We start from the raw sequence: 20900 nt of genomic DNA, 5'->3' as shown, positions 1-20900 counted from the left end.
ATCCTCCCTTGTCTTAGTGAGTCTGTGTCGTCGATGGCATCCCACCTCTCCCTTGTATCAGCTAGAACTGTAGTGGAGAGCTGTCTTTCGGAGGTTTTCAATTAAATAACTCAGGCAGAGGAGGAGCTTTGGTGCTGCAAAAGTTGGCCTCTGATACTGCCCTTAAGTTTGGAGTGAAGATTTATGAGGTGGAGCTGAAGAGTTAAACTATTTTTCTCAAAGACCTGAGGCAGGGACTTCCCTGGTGGCACAGTGATTAAGAATCTGCCTGCTAATGCAGGGGACACGGGTTCGAGCCCTGGTCCGGGAAGATCCCACATGCCACGGAGCAACTAAGCCATGTGCCACAACTACTGAGCCTGCACTCTAGAGCCTGTGAGTCACAACTACTGAGCCCACACGCCACAACTACTGAAGCCAGCGTGCCTAGAGCCTGTGCTCTGCAACAAGAGAAGCCACTGCAGTGAGAAGCCCATACACTGCAACGAAGAGTAGCCCGGGCACAGCAACAAAGTGTAGCCCCCGCTCGCCACAAATAGAGAAAGCCCCCTCACGGCGCAGCCAAAAAAAAAAAAAAAAAAAAAATCTGAAACATTTGCCAGGGAACACAAACATATCATGTTTTACATCACCCTGATTTGTTATAATACTATATGTTTCTGAAATATTTTCCTAAAATTTGTAAAACTGAATGAAAATGTATAATAAATATCAATATCAATATGTATATATGACAATCTAGTATAGTACACTATATTTATAAAATATATATTTTCTCCTTATCCAAATGTGATTGTGTACTCTTAGTCACTGAAAACTTTCAGGGCAGAAGGTACTGAACCCTCTCAGCTAAGAAGCATTAGCCCACCTCTCTGCCTTGGGTGGAGTATATTCTGCAATGTACATGTTTATTTTCTGCCATTTGATCTAAAGAATACTTTTAACCCCATAAAGTGACATAAAGCTACTAAGAGAGAGTTTTGGACTTCCTGCAAAGAAACACAAGAAAAATAACACCCTGGGTGTTCGTGATTGGAGAAAATTTCAAGGAAGTGGTTGGGGAAAAAAGTCAAGTAGGGATGGGTGGGAGGCCTTTGCCATCTTGAGGAACCTCAAAAACTTCCCTGCAGCCTGAGAGGATCATCCAAAAACAGTACGCGTGGTAGCTGGAAGAAACAAGGCAGGAGGCCTATCATGACTTGAAGGGAGTTGAAGAGACCCGAGGAGGGTCTATTTGTCTGTAGATGATGACTTTGGTGCTAAGGTGGAGATGTTATTCATCCTGCAAAGAGACTGCTCAAAGCACTGGTTCAGCCAGCATGCCCATTTCAAGCACTGTACTGACCCTCCGTCCCAAAAGGGTTCCAGGAGCCATTTCTTTTCTGCTCTCTGTAACAGTTACCCTGAGTATGTTCTGATAAATGAAACAAAGGGAAGAAATAGAATTTATTTAGAGCTAGCTACAGCTATGCAAAAGAGCCAAACAATGCTAGCTATAGCTTTGCAAAAGAGGTCAAAATAAGTAGCTGTCATGCATTCATCAAACTCAGCACTCTCCCTAGTATTAAATCAATCCCATCGAAGCAGTTTTATTGCTGATGGATAAATGGATTGAAGGAGATGTATAGCTTTAAAAGGGCTTGCCATTTGGAGTAGGAAACATGCTGTGAGGCCCATGGCTTGGCGCCATTCTTTCAGAGCCCAACAGTATTTACTGAGTAGCTTCCAGTTCTGTTGCTCCTGGGCTTACTTTGTTGAATTGCACTATTTTAAGAGTATTCTATTTTCCAAGGACTTAGATCAAAGTCAGAACATTACCATGATTCTGGTGAGTTGTAAAGAACCGTGGTCATTCACTCAAAATCATTAATGTGTAGGCCAGTACTCACCTTTGCTTAGTCTTTTGGTAACTGTAGTGGAAGGAATAGTATCTGGTCTAACTTTATTATAATAAATTATCGTGTTGTTTCTCTAATTAGCAATTTGACTGTTTAAACATGAGTGACACAGTGGAGTCTCTCATCTCAATTATTATTACTGAAATTTAAGTAGGGGTGACATAAAAAAATAGGCTCCTTTTTATGTATAAAGACTAGCAAGGCATAAGTTGTGTCTATTTCCTGGAAGTGATGATGAGTTTACATTGATCTACTTATTTTCTTTCATCCAGTCATCATGCTTGGGTAATAAATGGCAGGGGTTTGTAAATTCACCTGTGGCACATGAGAAGTGGCTTCTTCAGCACAGTGAGTTGAGAACAGTGGCTCACCTAAGTCCAGCTGCAAAGAGCCACGTTCTATTCCCTTGATTGCCTGTGTCTCTAGGAGTACTTGTGTTTTCTAGGGATTGGCAAACTGAGTGGAGGTGAGCAACTGGAAACCAACTATCACTCATCCTTATGGAATGACTTTTTCTTCAGTCCATTGCAAATTTACTACCTTTAAAATGACATTCAGCATCTGGAGCCTGTGCTCTGCAATGGGAGAGGCCACAACAGTGAGAGGCCCGTGTACTGCAAAAAAAAAAAAAAAAAAAAAAAAAAAGAATGAATAAAATGACATTCAATATACTCTTTCAAGAAATTTTAATGTGAGACAGTTTGGGTGAATGAGCAGAGTTTCCCAGTATGTTCCTTCTTAACACAGCCTCCTTTCTTAGGAACGAGCCAGCAATGATGAACCAGATAAAGTCAGTGTGTTAACACTAGGCAATCCAACATGACCAAATGCAGGATGTTGAATGTTGGCAGAAGCAAAAATGGCTGACTCATAAATCAACAAGGGTTTTGAAAACGTCTCATGTACTACAAACTACTCTCTTTCTGGAAACCCTGACATATTTATTCTCATTCTCCCTCTGTCTCTATCTCTGTCCATCTCTTTCTCTTACACACACACACACACACAAGCAGAGTTTTGAATAATTACTGGCACTTTTTATATTTTATTTTATTATTATGTGATCCTAATCCTTTTATTGACTGTGATAACTGCATTAGTTCTAATCATTCCAAATTTGAGCTACTTTGTATGAAGGTTAGAACATTGTTTTTGAATTAGAACAATAAAAGGAAACAATCTTTATATAGGTGGATTTATGATATAAAACTAATTATCTCATTAACCTTACCTACAGAACCATTAGCATGGTCAAAAAAATACAGGACAGTATCACATTTCAGTATACAACATTTTAAAAAATAATTTATAGCTAAATAGGTATAAATTTTATTTACACTAATTCTTTTTTAAAAAGTATCTGATAAGTAGCAAGTAGCTAATTATTACAATCTTTCATTTTTGTGTCTAGAAAGTATCTACAAATTTAGCAAATTTGGTCCTGGGATTTTCTTTGACCCTAAGAAAGTCTTTTAGCTTTTACCTCAGTTTTTCCACTTGTAATGAGGGTTATCCTTTGTCTGTTGATATGTTTGCAAATATTTTCTCCCATTCTGTGTGTTGTCTTTTCATCTTGTTTGTAGTTTTCTTTGCTATGCAAAAACTTTTAAATTTCATTAGGTTCCATTTGTTTATTTTTGTTTTTATTTCCATTACTCTCGGAGGTGGATCAGAAAAGATCTTGCTGTGATTTATGTCAAAGATTGTTCTTCCTATGTTTTCCTCTAAGAGTTTTATAGTGTCTAGTCTGACATTTAGGTCTGTAATCCATTCTGAGTTGTTTTTTTTTGGTTTTTTTTTTTTGTTTTTTTTTGCGGTACGCGGGCCTCTCACTGCTATGGCCTCTCCCGTTGTGGAGCGCAGGCTCCGGACACGCAGGCTCAGAGGCCATGGCTCACGGGCCCACCGCTCCGTGGCATGTGAGATCTTCCTGGACCAGGGCACGAACCCATGTCCCCTGCATTGGCAGGCAGACTCTCAACCGCTGTGCCACCAGGGAAGCCCTTGAGTTTATTTTTGTGTATGGTGTTAGGGAGTGTTCTAATTTCATTCTTTTACATGTAGCTGTCCAGTTTTCCCAGCACCACTTATTGAAGAGACTGTCTTTTCTCCACTGTGTATCCTTGCCTCCTTTGTCATAGATTAGTTTACCGTAAGTGTGTGGGTTTATCTCTGGGCTTTCTATCCTGTTCCATTGATGTATATTTCTGTTTTTGTGCCAGTACCATATTGTCTTGATAACTGTAGCTTTGTAGTATAGTCTGAAGTCAGGGAGCCTGATTCCTCCCCCACCGTTTTTTTCCCTCAAGACTGTTTTGGCTATTCAGGGTCTTTTGTGTCTCCATACAAATTTTAAGATTTTTTGTTCTAGTTCTGTAAAAAATGCCATTGGTAATTTGATAGAGATTGCAATGAATCTGTAGATTGCTTTGGGTAGTATAGTCATTTTCACAATGTTGATTCTTCCAATCCAAGAACATGGTATATCTCTCCATCTATTTGTATCATCTTTAATTTCTTTCATCAGTGTCTTATAGTTTTCTGCATACAGGTCTTTTGTCTCCTTAGGTAGGTTTATTCCTAGGTACTTTATTCTTTTTGTTGCAGTGGTAAATGGGAATGTTTCCTTAATTTCTCTTTCAGGTTTTCATCATTAGTGTATAGGAATTCAAGAGATTTCTGTGTGTTAATTTTGTATCCTGCAACTTTACCAAATTCATTGATTAGCTTTAGTAGTTTTCTGGTGGCATCTTTAGGATTCTCTATGTATAGTATCATGTCATCTGCAAACGGTGACAGTTTTACTTCTTCTTTTCCAATTTATATTCCTTTTATTTCTTTTTCTTCTCTGATCACCATGGCTAGGACTTCCAAAACTATGTTCAATAATAGTGGTGAGAGTGGACATCTTTGTCTTGTTCCTGTTCTTAGAGGAAATGCTTTCAGTTTTTCACCATTGAGAATGATGTTTGCTGTGGATTTGTCGTATATGGCCTTTATTATGTTGAGGTAGGTTCCCTCTTTGCCCACTTTCTGGAGAGTTTTTATCGTAAATGGGTGTTGAATTTTGTCAAAAGCTTTTTCTGCATCTAATGAGATGATCATATGGTTTTTACTCTTCAGTTTGTTAATATGGTGTATCACATTGATTGATTTGCATATACTGAAGAATCCTTGCATCCCTGGGATAAATCCCACTTGATCATGGTGTATAATCCTTTTAATGTGTTGTTGGATTCTGTTTGCTAGTATTTTGTTGAGGATTTTTGCATCTATATTCATCAGTGATATTGGTCGGTAATTTTCTTTTTTTGTATTATCTTTGTCTGGTTTTGGTATCAGGGTGATGGTGGCCTCATAGAATGAGGTTGGGAGTGTTCCTTCCTCTGCAATTTTTTGGAAGAGCCTGAGAAGGATGGGTGTTAGCTCTTTTCTGAATGTTTGATAGAAGTCACCTGTGAAGCCATCTGGTCCTGGACTTTTGTTTGTTGGAAGATTTTTTAATCACAGTTTCAATTTCATTACTTGTGATTGGTCTGTTCATATTTTCTGTTTCTTCCTGGTTCAGTATTGGAAGGTTATACCTTTCTAAGAATTTGTCCATTTCTTCCAGGTTGTCCATTTTATTGGCATAGGGTTGCTTGTAGTAGTCTCTTAGGATGCGTTGTATTTCTGCGGTGTCTGTTGTAACTTCTCCTTTTTCATTTCTAATTTTATTGAGTTGAGTCCTCTCCCTCTTTTCCTTGATGAGTCTGGCTAATGGTTTATCAATTTTGTTTATCTTCTCAAAGAACCAGCTTTTAGTTTTATTGATCTTTGCTATTGTTTTCTTTGTTTCTATTTCATTTATTTCTGCTCTGATCTTTATGATTTCTCTCCTTCTACTAACTTTGGGTTTTGTTTATTCTTCTTTCTCTAGTTCCTTTAGGTTTAAGGTTAGATTGTTAATTTGAGATTTTTCTTGTTTCTTGAGGTATGCTTGTGTGGCTATAAACTTCCCTCTTAGAACTGCTTTTGCTGCATCCCATAGGTTTTGGATCATCGTGCTTTCATTGTCAAATGTCTCTAGGTATTTTTTAATTTCCTCGTTGATTTCTTCAGTGATCTCTTGGTTATTTAGTAACGTATAGTTTAGCCTCGATTTTTTTGTGTTTTTAATGTTTTCTTCCCTGTAATTGATCTCTAATCTCATAGCATTGTGGTGAGAAAAGATGCTTGATATGATTTCAGTTTTCTTAAATTTATTGAGGCTTGATTTGTGAACCAAGATGTGATCTATCCTGGAGAATTTTCTGTGTGTGCTTGAGAAGAAAGTGTAATCTGCTGTTTTTGGATGGAATGTCCTGTAAATATCAATTAAATCTAACTGGTCTATTGTGTCATTTAAAGCTTGTGTTTCCTTATTAATTTTCTGTTCGGATGATCTGTCCATTGGTGTGAGGTGTTAAATTCCCCCACTATCATTGTGCTACTGTCAATTTCCTCTTTATAGCTGTTAGCAGTTGCCTTGTGTATTGAGGTGCTCCTATGTTGGGTGCATATATATTTATAATTGTTATATCTTCTTCTTGGATTGGTCCCTTGATCATTATGTAGTGTCCTTCCTTGTCTCTTGTAACATTCTTTATTTTAAGGTCTATTTTATCTGATATGAGTATTGCTGCTCCAGCTTTCTTTTGATTTCCATTTGCATGGAATATCTTTTTCCATCCCCTCACTTTCAGTCTGTATGTGTCCGTAGTTATGAAGTGGGTCTCTTGTAGACAGCATATATATGGGTCCTGTTTTTGTATCCATTCAGTGAGACTGTGTCTTTTCGTTGGAGCATTTAATCCATTCATGTTTAAGGTAACTATCGATATGTATGTTCCTATTACCATTTTCTTAATTGTTATGGGTTTGTTTTTGTAAGTCCTTTTCTTCTCTTGTGTTTCCCAGTTAGAGAAGTTCCTGTAGCATTTGTTATAGAGCTGGTTTGTTGGTGCTGAATTCTCTTAGCTTTTGCTTGTCAGTAAAGCTTTTGATTTCTCCATCGAATCTGAATGAGATCCTTGCCGGGTAGAGTAATCTTGCTTGTAGGTTCTTCCCTGTCATCACTTTAAGTATATCATGCCACTGCCTTCTGGCTTTTAGAGTTTCAGCTGAGAAATCAGCTGTTAACCTTATGGGAGTTCCCTTGTATGTTATTTGTCATTTCTCCCTTGTTGCTTTCAATCATTTTTCTTTGTCTTTAATTTTTGTCAGTTTGATTACTATGTGTCTCGGCATGTTTCTCCTTAGGTTTATCCTTCCTGGGACTCTTCGCGCTTCCTGGACTTGGGTGGCTATTTCATTTCCCATGTTAGGGAAGTTTTTGACTGTATTCTCTTCAAATATTTTCTCGGGTCCTTTCTCTCTCTCTTCTCCTTCTGGGACCCCTATAATGCGAATGTTGTTGCGTTTAATGTCGTTCCAGAGGTCTCTTAGGCTGTCTTCATTTCTTTTCATTCTTTTTTCTTTATTCTCTTCCACGGCAGTGAATTCCACCATTCTGTCTTCCAGGTCACTTATCCGTTCTTCTGCCTCAGTTATTCTGCTACTGATTCCTTCTAGTGTATTTTTCATTTCAGTTATTGTATTGTTCATCTCTGTTTGTTTGTTCTTTAATTCTTCTAGGTCTTTGTTAAACATTTCTTGCATCTTCTTGATCTTTGCCTCCATTCTTTTTCTGAGGTCCTGGATCATCTTCACTATCATTATTCTTTTTTTGGAAGGTTTTCTATATCCACTTCATGTAGTTGTTTTATCTTCTTTCTTCATCTGGTACATAGCTCTCTGCCTTTTCATCCTGTGTATCTTTCTGTGCATGTGGTTTTTGTTCCACAGGTCCTGCAGTGCTTTCTAAATTCAGTGACAGTGAGGAGGTTCTGTCATGCGTTGTTCATGTGGGGCTGGTCCCCTGAATTTCCTTGGTAGTCCTTCTCAACACCTCAGATATCTCAAAGAAACAGAAGCCATTTCTAGCTTATGTTGTGTAAAACAAGATGATTGTTGATAGGACCTTCTGGGAAACTGACAATTTTGGTGTAGAAACCTGGTCCCAATTGTGGTTCTTCTATAACTAGATCTGCTGTTATCTGTAGCCTTGGGCTAATCATGTGGCCTCTGGGCCTCACCTGTAAGGAAATGATACTCCTGTCCACCTCAAGGGTATGGTGGTAATGGAAGGGAAACCCCAACTCCCTTGTTTCCTCGTGGCGTGTGACCTAGGGGAAGTTACTCAACCTCTCGGTGCCTCACTTTCCTCATCTATAAAATTCGTATAATAAAACAGTATCTACGTCATAGGGTTGTTGTTGTTAAGAATGAATTACTATATGTCAGTCACTTAGAGCAATGCCTGGAACATAGTAAGCATTCAATATATGTTAGCTATTATTATTATTATAAAAAATTGCTTTGAAAGAAACAAGTATATTAAAGTAAAGAATTATTTCTTAGTACCTAAATGACACTTATAAGAATTGGATTTAAACACATTTCTCATAATGTGGGAATCCATCGATACTTGTAGCAAGGACTTGTTCTAAATATTACTTCCTCTTCATTTTCCTTTCTTCCCCCCCTTCTTTTTACTGTAGTTTTTCCTCTTCTCCTTACCTTCTGTTTTTCTTCAATTCTCTGGAAAATGAAAAGTGATCTTGAAGGGGGGAAGATTAAATTCTTTCAACTCCTCAGAAAATAGAGACTATAAAACTGCAATATGATAATGCTAACAATAAAAGTCATATGTAGTCAAATTTGCGAGCAGCGAAAACAAACTTAGCTCAGCTCTGTTTTTGTAGTGGCTGATGAAAGCCTACAAGTTTTTCAGTGATTTGCAGGATGCAGAATGCAGTTCAGATTGTAAGGCATCCCTGCAGTTTAGTAAAATTGTTGGGAGTGAATGGGGAAGGGCTTTTTCAAATGTTTCTCTCCCATGTATTTGTAAGTTTGAAATGACACAGAAGGTTTATTAAGTAAATAGATTAAAAGTGTGTTCAGGGCCTCCCTGGTGGCGCGAGTGGTTGAGAGTCCGCCTGCCGATGCAGGGGATACGGGTTCGTGCCCCGGTCTGGGGGGATCCCATATGCCGCGGAGCGGCTGGGCCCGTGAGCCATGGCCGCTGAGCCTGCGCGTCCGGAGCCTGCGCGTCCGGAGCCTGTGCTCCGCAACGGGGGAGGCCACAACAGTGAGAGGCCCGCATACCACAAAAAAAAAAAAAAAAAAAAAAGTGTGTTCAACTGTGAATGATATATTGGCTGAGATTAATACTATGCATACAGACTATCTGGACAGCCATTTTAAGAGTGGGTGTTATAGAGGCTGACTATGATAAGGATGTGGGCTATGTGTAATTGAGATTACTGAGAAGTGACTAGGAGGCATTTGGATAGATATCCTACCAGTTCCTGGCATGTGGCTTCTGTTTAATTTACACAGCTGGTTATTTGAAGGAGGACTCTGCAGGATACTCTGCCAACTGTCTGTAAATAATGGATGGCCCTACATAGAAAAGAGAACTCCAAGACCACCAGTCAGTGATTGGTGCCCACTGCTACCTCCACTCTTATCTATCTGTCTACCTATCTATCTATCTACCCATCCATCCATTCGCCAATCCGTGATCTCAGAATCAATTGAATTCAAAGAGACTATTGTAGGAATTATCAAGAATCCACACTAAGTGAGGGAACACTAAGTGTCTTAATTCACATTAAGGACAAACTGTGAAATGTGTTTGGATACAGTTAGTCTCAGTGGACTGTTATCTTCATAGTTTAGTGGAGAAATCACTCATTTGCAAATTGAGAAAGTCTCCATTAAAGCTGTGTGATTTTATTGATAAGAACAATACCAGAAATTATACTGTTTGAGCAATAGTATACATGTTTAAATCTCTCAGGAATGTGTTTATGCAGAGAAGAGCAGCAATGGCCTATTGTACCCATAATCTGTGTGTTAAAGAGCCCCGCAGTGCACATTTACACAGCAGACCATGGCCTGACTTCAGTGGCAATGAACTGTGGACTGAATGCTCATTGAGAGCTACCAGGCACTTCCCCTTACTTGGTAGTAATAGCTCTAGTGGAACCCTTACACACTTACGATCCTAGTGTAACAAGCAGGATGGAATGAATGCATTTCTGCCTTTACTTCCACAAAGTCGTTGTTAGCTTTTCCTTTTAAAAAGGCTCATTTCCATTGGCATTAACTAAACACAAGAATTCCCAGAAATCTGAATTGAAAAGGAGAGTTCAAATCTATACTAACAATGCTATTCAGAATTTAGTCATGTTATAATATACCATATATCATATAACTGGCAAATATTGCTTTGGTCTGCAGACATAATTAATATAAGCTAGCCATTAATAGTGTGATATATGATCCAAGAGTCTTTAAAAGCCAGCTAATATTTATCCCTAATGTGCTATAATCTTTACTCACATCACAAAGTATTAACAAAGGGTATATCCTTTAATGCTACACTCCCAAGGGTTTACTTGAACTTTTTTTCTGGTTTAATTAGCTTATTCATTTTAATTAAAGTACAGTGCAACATTTACATGGTGTTTAATCTGAAAGTTAATCCTGTTTTCTTAAAAGATTAAGTACAGTAATAAATATAAAATAATGGTGGCTGTATCTCATAGGATTGGTACTTCGGTTACATGAACAACTTGTGCTGGAAATAGCAGAAACATAGATTTTCTCTAGTATCCTTTTGTTAAGACATTAATGTCACAAGAATAGCTTTCTAACCAATTAAGAGCTTCCATAAAAACCAGATTCCTACCCTGCCCTCTGACTCATGGATTTGCACATCTTTTGAATTTGAGGTGGAACCCCAAGACCTGCTGCAGTGCTCCTACAGCCTGTATTCATGTGTTTATGGACCACTCCCCTCCTAGAATTTTCCCCTCCCATGCCCAGTTCATCTTGACCAGGGAATCTGACTTTTTCCTAGAGACAAGCATGCTTGTCATCAGCATTCTTTTTTAACCTAACTCTTGCTTTTGCCTTTGGTAAATTCATTGTGGGCAACCTGTACAGCAGACACCCCATACCTCAGTTTCTTGACCTCCACATTGATGATGGCTTTCTCTTCCACTCTAACTTAGCCACTCACTTCCATAGTCACTTTCTAGACTTATTGCCAGAGATTGCATTACCCTGAAGTCACTTACTCAAATATGCCACTCTTCAACCCCTACGTCCTTTCCTCCCTGCTTTCACTCAGCACTACTTCATTAAGACCTCTAGTCCATCAACCTCTCCATTGTCAATCACATTCATGTTATCAAATTTAATTGACACTTTTTAGTTCACATCCTATTTTGCCTTACAGCAGCATTTGTCAGAGATGTCAACTCCTGCCATTTTGAAATACTTTTTCTCTTGGTTTCAATGACACTATATTTAACTAGCTTTCTTCTACTACACTGGCCTTTCTATCCAACTCTGTCTTAGGAACTTCTCTTCTACTCAAACTCTACATAGAATATCTCAGAGCTTGGTCCTAGACTTTCTTTTTTTCTTAAATCCTAAAGATTCAAAATCCATCTATATGGAAACACAGGTCCATGCAAAGACTTCTACATAAATGTTCATGGCAGCTTCATTTACAATAGCGCCAAACTGGAACCAACTCCAAAGTCCATCAATAGGTAAATGGATAAACAAAATGTACTATCTATACATGGATGCCTTATGCTAAGTGAAAGGAGACTGACATAAAAAAGTACATACTTTGATTCTTCTTATTTAAAATTTTAGAAAATGTAGGCTAATCTATAGTGACAAAAGCCAATCAACATTACTTGAGGCTGGGGGCAGAGGAAGGGATGGTCTGCAAAAGACCACGAGGAAAGCTTTTGGGGCGATGAAAAGTTCTGTATCTTTATTGTGTGGTGGTTTCATAGGTGTATATATCCGTCAAAGCCTATGAAATTGAACACATTAAATAGGTGCAATTTATTGTAAGTTATGCCTCAATAAGGTTGGTTAAAATCTGTATGCTGACAGTGCTTGCATTTATGTCTTTAACATAGATCTTTCTTATGAGCTTCAGACTGTGGATCCGACTGTTCACCTGACATCACCATTTTGATATTTCGTAGGAATTTCAAACTTAAGTCTACAACTGAATCCCAGATTTATTCTCCACAGGCTTTTTGTCTGACCTCAATAAATTGCTGTCTCAAGGAGACCTCAAAATACAGTGGCTTAAATGAAACAGGAATTTATTTCTGTTTCACAGGGTAGTCTAAAGACAGGAGAGCCAGTGCTCTAGTGTGACTCTACATCCAAACCCCAGGATTCCACTTCTGGGTTCCAAGAAGTCTTCAGTCTTCATCATATCCCACCAGCAGGGGCAGGGAAAGGGTCAAAGGAGTGCCTTCACATTTCTTTTTTAGAGAAAAAGTGTCAAATGGCCATTCTTCACAACTAGGGAGGCTGGGAAATACTGTCTTTATGTGATCATGTGTTCAACTAAAACTTTATTTCTATGGTAGAAGCGGAGAATTGATGTTGAAGATGGAGCTTCCTGCTTTTCGGAGGGTGTATGGGGACTTGGGCAAATATGTTTTTATAGGACCCCTATCTATCTATGCAGTTTGATTACAAATATATTACAAAATCCATGGACCTATGTGAAGTAAAATGATTTATTGATGAAGATTTAGAATAATGGTTATAGAAGAGGTCCTTACATATTTTGTGTATTGTCTAATCAGTGCACAGGCATCTCTTCATGTTCTTTATTATTAATTGCATTGTTCCTGGCTAATTTTGTATCTCCCATGCAATAAAAAACTGGCAATATTGTTATTACTCACAAGGACATGACTCTTCAGAACTTTCGCACTGAAACGGAACACCTAACTGCAGTACCCTAACACCATTTATTTCAATGCTGGTTATGTTATTACTCATGACATGGTGTCATTTACCTTGCATCCTTGCATACTGGCTTTCAATGACTCTCTGATTATACTGTGCTTCCTTGATGACTACAGATGCAAGTCTTACCCAGGGTATGCAGGAAAATGCAAATGATCATTTTCTCATAGTTCTACATTTCCCAATCTTAAGTTTATGGCATAAATGTGGAACAACACATCTTCCAACCATGTCTTTTCTTGAGCTCTTCAGGTTTAAATCACTGCATTCAGAGAATGTGATCTCTTAAAATGTTGCCTGCACTTCTGCAGGGCGCAGGGGTGAGGGATCCATGGTTAGAGAGGAGCAGTCCATTTACACAAGGAGTGTCCATCCTTCATCCTTCATCCAGCACAGCTTAAGACTGACCTGAGAGAGCATGGCATTGCCACATCCACGAGGGCAAGAGAAGGTACTGATTGGACGGGTGTGTTGCTATCAGGGAGCAGTGGTCTTGAAAACCTTCAAAGAGGATAGTCACTCCTGCTAGTGGACTTGACAAGTCTTTCTTTTCCTCTTTGGTTCAGCCCAGTGATGCAGGCTGTTTCCCTCTACTTGTAAAAGTAGCCACCAACCACCTTTTATCCTGTTATTCTTTTTTCCAGAAGATAGCTATAGAGTGAGACACAATGTCCTCAATCTCCTGACTCCCAGCTGACTTTGAAGATAAGCACCCAGTCCCTTTAATGGTAAAGGTATGGGATAACAAGGGGAAGGTATAAACTTCTAGAAAAAAATGACTAAGTTCTCATGATCATGATTCCTGGGCTAGATATTGTTTCTTTAAAGTGTGTTAACTGGAAGTCCCTTTGGACTCTTACTCTTAGATTTAATTTCTAACTGTGGAGTTTCTCAAGGCATTCTAAACACAGAAGACTTCTTCAGCTTCTTCAGGAAGCGCTGTCTGGGCCTGGCCAACCAGCCATGGCAGAATCACAGTTGTCATTTTATCTCTAGTGAACAATGTGCAATCTGAGGCCTGAAACACCAGGTCTTCCCCCCTTCCATTGGATGGTAGCCTCATGCAGTTTTGAGTATAAAAGAGTCAGTCTGTAGATGTCAGTGCAACAAGACTAATGAAATCTGTCATCTGTTATGTTTTATAATCATTATCCTGTGGTGCCTCTCAGCAACATAATGGGGGAATGATTGTTTTCTCCATTTTAAAGATAAGCAAAATGAGATGCAGAAAGATTAAATAATTCTCCAAATTCTGTCTGACTCCAAAGAACTCAAGTGTTTCTATCTCAGTTGTTCTCTCAAAGGGAAGGAATAAAACACAGTTTATGCATCTTACCCTGATGCCACCAGAGAAACAGGTTTGGAGAAATTTTGACTAGCTAGTGCCAAATTTCTGTTTCATAGGCTACTTGTTCTTAGAGGTTGTGAGCTGCAAAAGGAAATATACCTCCTTTGGAGATTAAGCTGGACACAGCCTGGCCATCTGCTCTCTTGGCAGGGGCTGACATAGGCTGCCTTTATGGATAAGGGAGATGGAGCAGGGCATGTCACTGCCAGCAGTGCTGCTGGCCGTGAGGCATGGAGGCAGACGGACTCCTAAGCTGACTGATTGCTGTCAACATCTTAGAGTCTGTGGAGCAGACATAGTGAAAATTGTACATCTTGAAGGAAAGGGATGAGGTGGAGTCTTTTTTTGCCTTATTTATTTATTTACTTTTACATCTTTATTGGAGTATAATTGCTTTACAATGGTGTGTTGGTTTCTGCTTTATAACAAAGTGAATCAGTTATACATATACATATGTTCCCATATCTCTTCCCTCTTGCGTCTCCCTCCCTCCCACCCTCCCTATCCCACCCCGCTAGGTGGTCACAAAGCACCAAGCTGATCTCCCCATGCTATGCGGCTGCTTCCCACTAGCTATCTATTTTACGTTTGGTAGTGTATATATGTCCATGCCACTCTCTCACTTTGTCACAGCTTACCCTTCCCCCTCCCCATATCCTCAAGTCCATTCTCTAGTAGGTCTGTGTCTTTATTCCTGTATTACTCCTAGGTTGTTCATGATATATTTTTTTTCTTAAATTCCATATATACATATATATATGGAATATATATATGGAATTAGCATATATATATATAATACATATATAATACATATATAATACATATATATATGGAATATATATATGGAATTAGCATACGGTATTTGTCTTTCTCTTTCTGACTTACTTCACTCTGTATGACAGACTCTAGGTCCATCCACCTCATTACAAACAGCTCAATTTCGTTTCTTTTTATGGCTGAGTAATATTCCATTGTATGTATGTGCCACATCTTCTTTATCCATTCATCCGATGATGGACACTTAGGAGGTGGAGTCTTGACAGCAGTGAAGCCCCATTGGTAGAAGGAGACCCCGTTTGGGCCAGTATCGCTGTGAGATATTATCCTAGGTGCTGCGGTTAGAATAATAAACAAGAGAGTATGGTGGGATAGAAAGACATTAAGTTTTAAGGCACATATTTATTTAATTACAATTATGATCAACTCCATAATGAAAAAGTAGAGTGTTCTTTGATAGCATGTGGTGGGGAGATCTGAGTCTGGGCTTGGAGTGGGTTTCAGGGAACTTTTTCCTGAGAAAGTCACATCTAGAATAAACCCTCTGGGTTGTTTGTAACAGACCCTATAGATTGCTCACTAAACACCTACTTCCCTTCCCTTTCCTTGCTTAGAGGATCACCCTCCTCCATTAATATTTTCATGTATCCACCTTTCTCTATCTAGCCATGTGCTGCAGGGGAGGTGACCCCAAGATACTGGTCTTGATTTATCTGAGTCAATAATGGTGTTCTCAGTGCCTTGCCATTGATTGGTTTAGGCATGTGTTAGGGCATATGTTATGATTTTGGCTATTCAGACAAAAAAGAAGTCTGTTAGAGGGCTTTTGGGAATGGTTTCCTCACTCTTTACAAGGAAGAGGTGACCTTTTTTGCCTCTGAATGTTGTCATGTCTGACGTTGAGTGGAGCTCGCTTGAGGACAAATCCCACTCACCAAAATCAGAGCAGGAAGATGGGAAGAATCTGGGTTTCTGTTGGCTTCCATAACTGTATAAGTCAACATGGAGCACCCCTGGCTTTGGAGTTTTCAATGTATTCATCATTATGTGAGCCAGGTGAGTTTGAGTTTTTGTTTCTTTGCACCTGAAAAGATAACAGGAGTTATCCAGGTAATGAGTGTGAGTGGGGAGGGCCACACGATCAGAAGAACAATGCATGCGTAGCCCCAAAGTGGAAATAGAAAGTAGTCCCATATGGTCAGAGAGGAGTGCGGGAGGAGGAAGATGAAGCTGTAGAGTTGGTGGGGGTTAGATCATGCCACTATCGTCCCTGCACATTAGCTAATAATTTACATTTGGACTTCTTACAGACTTAGGCTTATAATTCTTCATTTGTTTTGGATGACTCCAACAGAACACTAGATGATTCCTACTTTTACTTCTGTATAGTGGAGAATGGAAATAATTGTGTACCTTGGTGGTCTACAATATGAATAAAACTCACTAGTAATCACTCAATTCCCTAACTTACTTGGCTTATGTAACAATAGCCTGAAGTGGTTCCTATATTGTTGCTCCTGGGCTCACTATCTAGTGGGAATGCCTGAAGGTTACCCAGTCTCAGTGGTCCTTAACACTTAAGTATTTTGGGCAATACTTTAGAGGGTAGTTATGCTAGTTGAGTTTATTATTATGAAGCTGGAGATTTTCGAATTCTTTGTTCTAGAGATCTCAGGGAGAATCTGGAAGTTCCATAAAATAATGAGGATGGAAGTGCAATGGCCCTTGCAGAGGAATTCCCATGTGGTCCTAGAAGGTGGGAGAGACCCAGAGAAGTAATAGGTCCAAAATATAGCTCCTGGGGGTGTGGTTTACAAGAAGCTAAAGTAACTTCTACAAGAGACCTGTCTGCTCAGCTCAACCTTGACCATTGTCTTTGGCTCTTCTGCACTTTAAGGTCTTTGCTCATTTCTCACCAGACTCCTCTGGCTGTCTGTGTCTTCTGGCAGGTGAGCCTTCTCTGGACGATAGCCTGCAAGATTTGGACTCTGGATACCCAATGTAGTATAGTGTCCAGGAGCTCAGGCTTTGGAAGCAGATGCCATTTAGAAGCTGTGTGAACTTGAGTACATTATCTAACTTCTCTAAGCTACCGTTTACTCATTTGTAAGGTGATAATAATAGTAGTACTTAACTCATAGAAATGTCGGGAAGAGCAAATGAAGTAATCTATGGCAAGTGCTCAGCACAGTACAGATGTTCAATCTATGACAGCTAGTATTTAACATTATTATTGCTTGGCATCACTGCCATCAGTATTCGTAGGTTGGGTCCTGATCCTCCTAGGAATGCAGTATGGAGGACCCTGTCACCTTTGCCATCATCTTGGTTAATACAGTGCCACAATACAACTATTTATTGAGCTAGGTACCAGGCACTCTACTAGGATTTGGGGACTGAAGAAAGCAAAAATAAACAAAACGACCCCACAGTTTTCTAAGTTCCAGAAGGAATAGCTTGGCTTTACCATGAGCATTCATTTCTCGCAATATCATCTAATCCAGGAATATCATTATGATTGTTAGTCTGAATTTTAAAAACTGTGACTGTAAAAATCTTTCAAAAAGTTTCCTTGCAAAAATATTGTTTTGATTTTTCTCTTTGTTGGGTGTGTTGAACCACCTAAATCTACAGATTCATTACATGTGCCTCATATTCAAAGAGGTTGATTATTTTCTTTTTTCTTTTCTTTCTTTCTTTCTTTTTTTTTTTTTTTTTTTTTTGGTATATGGACCCTTCTGGGATGTCTCCAGCATAAGCACAGCTCTGAGCAAACCATGCTTTGCAAAGTCAGTTATTTGTTTTACTTCTGCCAGAATATTGAAAGTTTGCCTGGTGAACATTCCCTGAAATCAGAATGACTTATTATCAGGCTTCCTTTGCTTTTGATCCTGCTGCAGGATGGTGTGTTTTCCTAATGATGCAGAATCTCTCGTTAAGTTCAGGAAACAGGATATAAGGATAAGTCAATTGACTCAATTTATGGACATAATAAAACGGTCCCTATTACCTTCAGCAGTCAAGGCAAGACAAGGTGAAACACAGTGCTGTAAAGTTATTATGACAAAATAGTATTTACCTGACCAAATAAAGTGAAAATACTGCATTTATTTTTGAAGCGGCATTTCAGACATTATGACCTAAAATTAATAGTGGTAGATGGTCATTTATTCTGTCGCACAGGGATATTGCAGAGTTCACTCAAAGCCAGGAATATCTGCTATTAAATCACAGCAAGCTAAAAAACTTTTTTTGAAGTATTTCCTCATGTCTGCTCTATGTCTACTGTCGGCCCCACCGAGCCAGTGTTAACAGCTAAGGCATTTCTTTTTCCATCTTGTAATATAATTAAAAACAAATTTAGAAGCAGAATAGATGTTTTGTATGTCAGAGCCCTGTTAGTTCGGGGGAAGGCACTGGCAACGCACACAGCTGTTCCTGACAATTATAAACTCAGGAAAGAAAAGGGGGGAAAGAAACCAAATTGACCAAATATGGTTGCTTTTGTCTTCCAGTGCGAAGCAAGTCCTTGGGGTGGCTATAGGAAAAACAGATGTAAATCAAATATTTTTAACCTGTTATATTTTAGAAGAGATGGACATGAAGCTAAGGAGATACAGAAGGTTTCAAGTAGTTAAAGACATCTAAGGAGTACATATGGTATTAGTAGCTTATGGAAATACTTGAGGTTTGTGCTAAATTTCAGTTTATTTCTGGCTTTTGGTAATTTCCTAGACTCTGGAGTCTATAGTCTAAAGTGATTTTGTGTTTCTGAGTTAAAATGGGACTATGACTTCAGATTAGGTAAGCAAGACTTTGTAGGTATAGAGCAGACATGAAAAAGTCCTAAGTTTTGCTTTGAATATTTAATCATCTGTTTGCATATATTGATTGTGAGTTGCAGAGTGACCAACAATAAGATTCTTCGAGTCTTTGCTAGCTATCGCCTGCATAAGGCCTACTGCTGACAACTCATTTACTATTGCATCTGGCCATGCTTCCTTCACCTGCCCCCCTTCCAATCCATTTTACCCCACATGGCTTTTTCTTTTTTATAGTTCTATCTGCTCCTAACATTCTACATAATTTACTTTTTATGTTTGATATTAATTTTCTGCCCTCACCATCTCCCATGTAAGGCTGGGATGTTTGATTTGTTCACCAATTTATCCCAAGCATCCAGAGTAGTGCCTAGCACATAGTAGGTGCTCAATAAATATTTGTTGAATGAATGCATTATATCCTTCTTTTGCCTAAAATATGATAATCGGCTTCACTGGCCTTGTGATAAAGTGTCACATCTTTGTGTGGCGACATGATCCAGATCCTGATAACCCATCCAAATATATTTTTCATTTTTCTCCTGAATGGTTCCAGCTCTACCAAACCTATTGGCCTATTCTGTTTGTGGGTTTTTACACATGTTGATTCTATTGCCTGGGATTCTCTTTGCCCTTTTTATTTCTCATTAACTCTGATTATGTTTTTAGAACTCAGCTTAGATTTTTTTCCCAGAAATCCTTGCCTGGTCTTCTAAGTCTGGGTTAGGAGCCCCTCCTGTGTGTCCTAAAGCACATTACACTTCTCTTATCATAGCACAATTATATTGGTAAGGATTGCCCATTTGTCTCTTTCTCCTTTAGGCTATAAGCTCTATGGGGGCAAGAGCCAGGACTGCCTTGTTCATAGTTTTCTTTGTGCCAAATACATGGCCTGGCATCTTGTAGGATGTTCATTAAATATGCATTGAATCAATGAATCATGAAAGGAAGGGTCCATAACACAGATATCAGCTGGGATCATCCTACCCAATATGATCTGGGGAAGGCTGGCCAAGGCTGCCCTTGTCTAAGGTATTTGGACTGTCTCTAGGGCTTATTACTTTCTGCCTCATTTTCCCTTTTGCATTGAATTCTAGTATAGTGTAGTATAGTGCATGTGGCCTTGGAGCTCCACCACCTAAGCTGAAATCCCCCCCCCCCGCCATTTACTAGCTTGCTAACTTCTTTCTGCCTCAGTTTCCTTATTTGTAAAATGGAGATGATTTTGATAAAAGCACCTACCTTGTGGTCCCTCGTAAAAATTCAATTCACTTGTACATGTAAAGTACAAGGAATTTAAGATATAGTAGGTCTCAAAATTTTAGCTCTCCCAGTCAACTAAATAAACAAGGCTGTTGGATTTATCAGGATTTTCATTGAAGGTTTGCAGGTCCCACAGTCATACCACAGCAAATAAATGAAGATATCTCTGTTGGGAAAAGTCTTCTTGACCATCCACCATCAGGATTTCTCTCCAGTGCACTTCCCAGCAAAGGCTCTGGCCTTCGGCTCCCTCCTGGCCCCTGTCTCTTCCTCTTCTCTGCCTTTGTTTTTCCATAACCTACACCTCTGTGCCTCCCTCCACAGTGACGGCTGGGAATGCCCAATTCTTCCCTCTGTCTCTTTTGCAACACAGTTAAGCTCTACTGCTCCAGGCTGACTTCCAAACTGGACTCCACACCCATCTTTAATGTGCATAAAGCTCGAGCCAATGACCGGGCTATCTCCAATTTTAGTAGATGCTCATCTTCCATTTAACGGGGCCATTTTCCTTAGGAGGCAGCTGCAGTTTTAAATGGCAAATTTCTTTTCTTCATTACAAGGAGAAGGAAAAAATAATGGTAGGTAGCTTAACAGATATGTGCATGCGTGCGTGTGTGTGTGTGTGTGTGCGCGTGTGTGTGTGTGACGAATAATCACGATCTTTGGGAAGCAGAAAACACTAGGGGCTAGTCAATCCTCAGCTTTTGCTTTTGAGACAATGCAGTTCCCTTTTGCACCAATGGTACTGGTGGAGTCCTCTTACCCCAGAGAAGCATCCTTTTGCTTTCCTCCCAAAGAAGTCCTTGCCTAAGTGCTATGTTGTAAGCAGCCACATTAGCAGAGCTGAGCTGCTGCAACATTGTAAAT

The 20900-nt window shown here is 39.3% G+C and overlaps 1 long non-coding RNA gene across 2 annotated transcripts in view; it reads left to right on the top strand.

Annotated features, from left to right (window-relative positions):
- Nucleotides 1–20900, top strand: part of LOC132495087 (uncharacterized) — a 355499-nt gene that overhangs the window by 58524 nt on the left and 276075 nt on the right. The gene's annotated exons all lie outside the window — the stretch shown is intronic.

This window comes from Mesoplodon densirostris, chromosome 8, assembly GCF_025265405.1.
Source record: "Mesoplodon densirostris isolate mMesDen1 chromosome 8, mMesDen1 primary haplotype, whole genome shotgun sequence".
NCBI classification, from domain to species: Eukaryota; Metazoa; Chordata; class Mammalia; order Artiodactyla; family Ziphiidae; genus Mesoplodon; species Mesoplodon densirostris.
The sequence above is the reverse complement of the archived record's forward strand: the minus strand, read 5'-3'. Positions and strand labels throughout refer to the sequence as shown.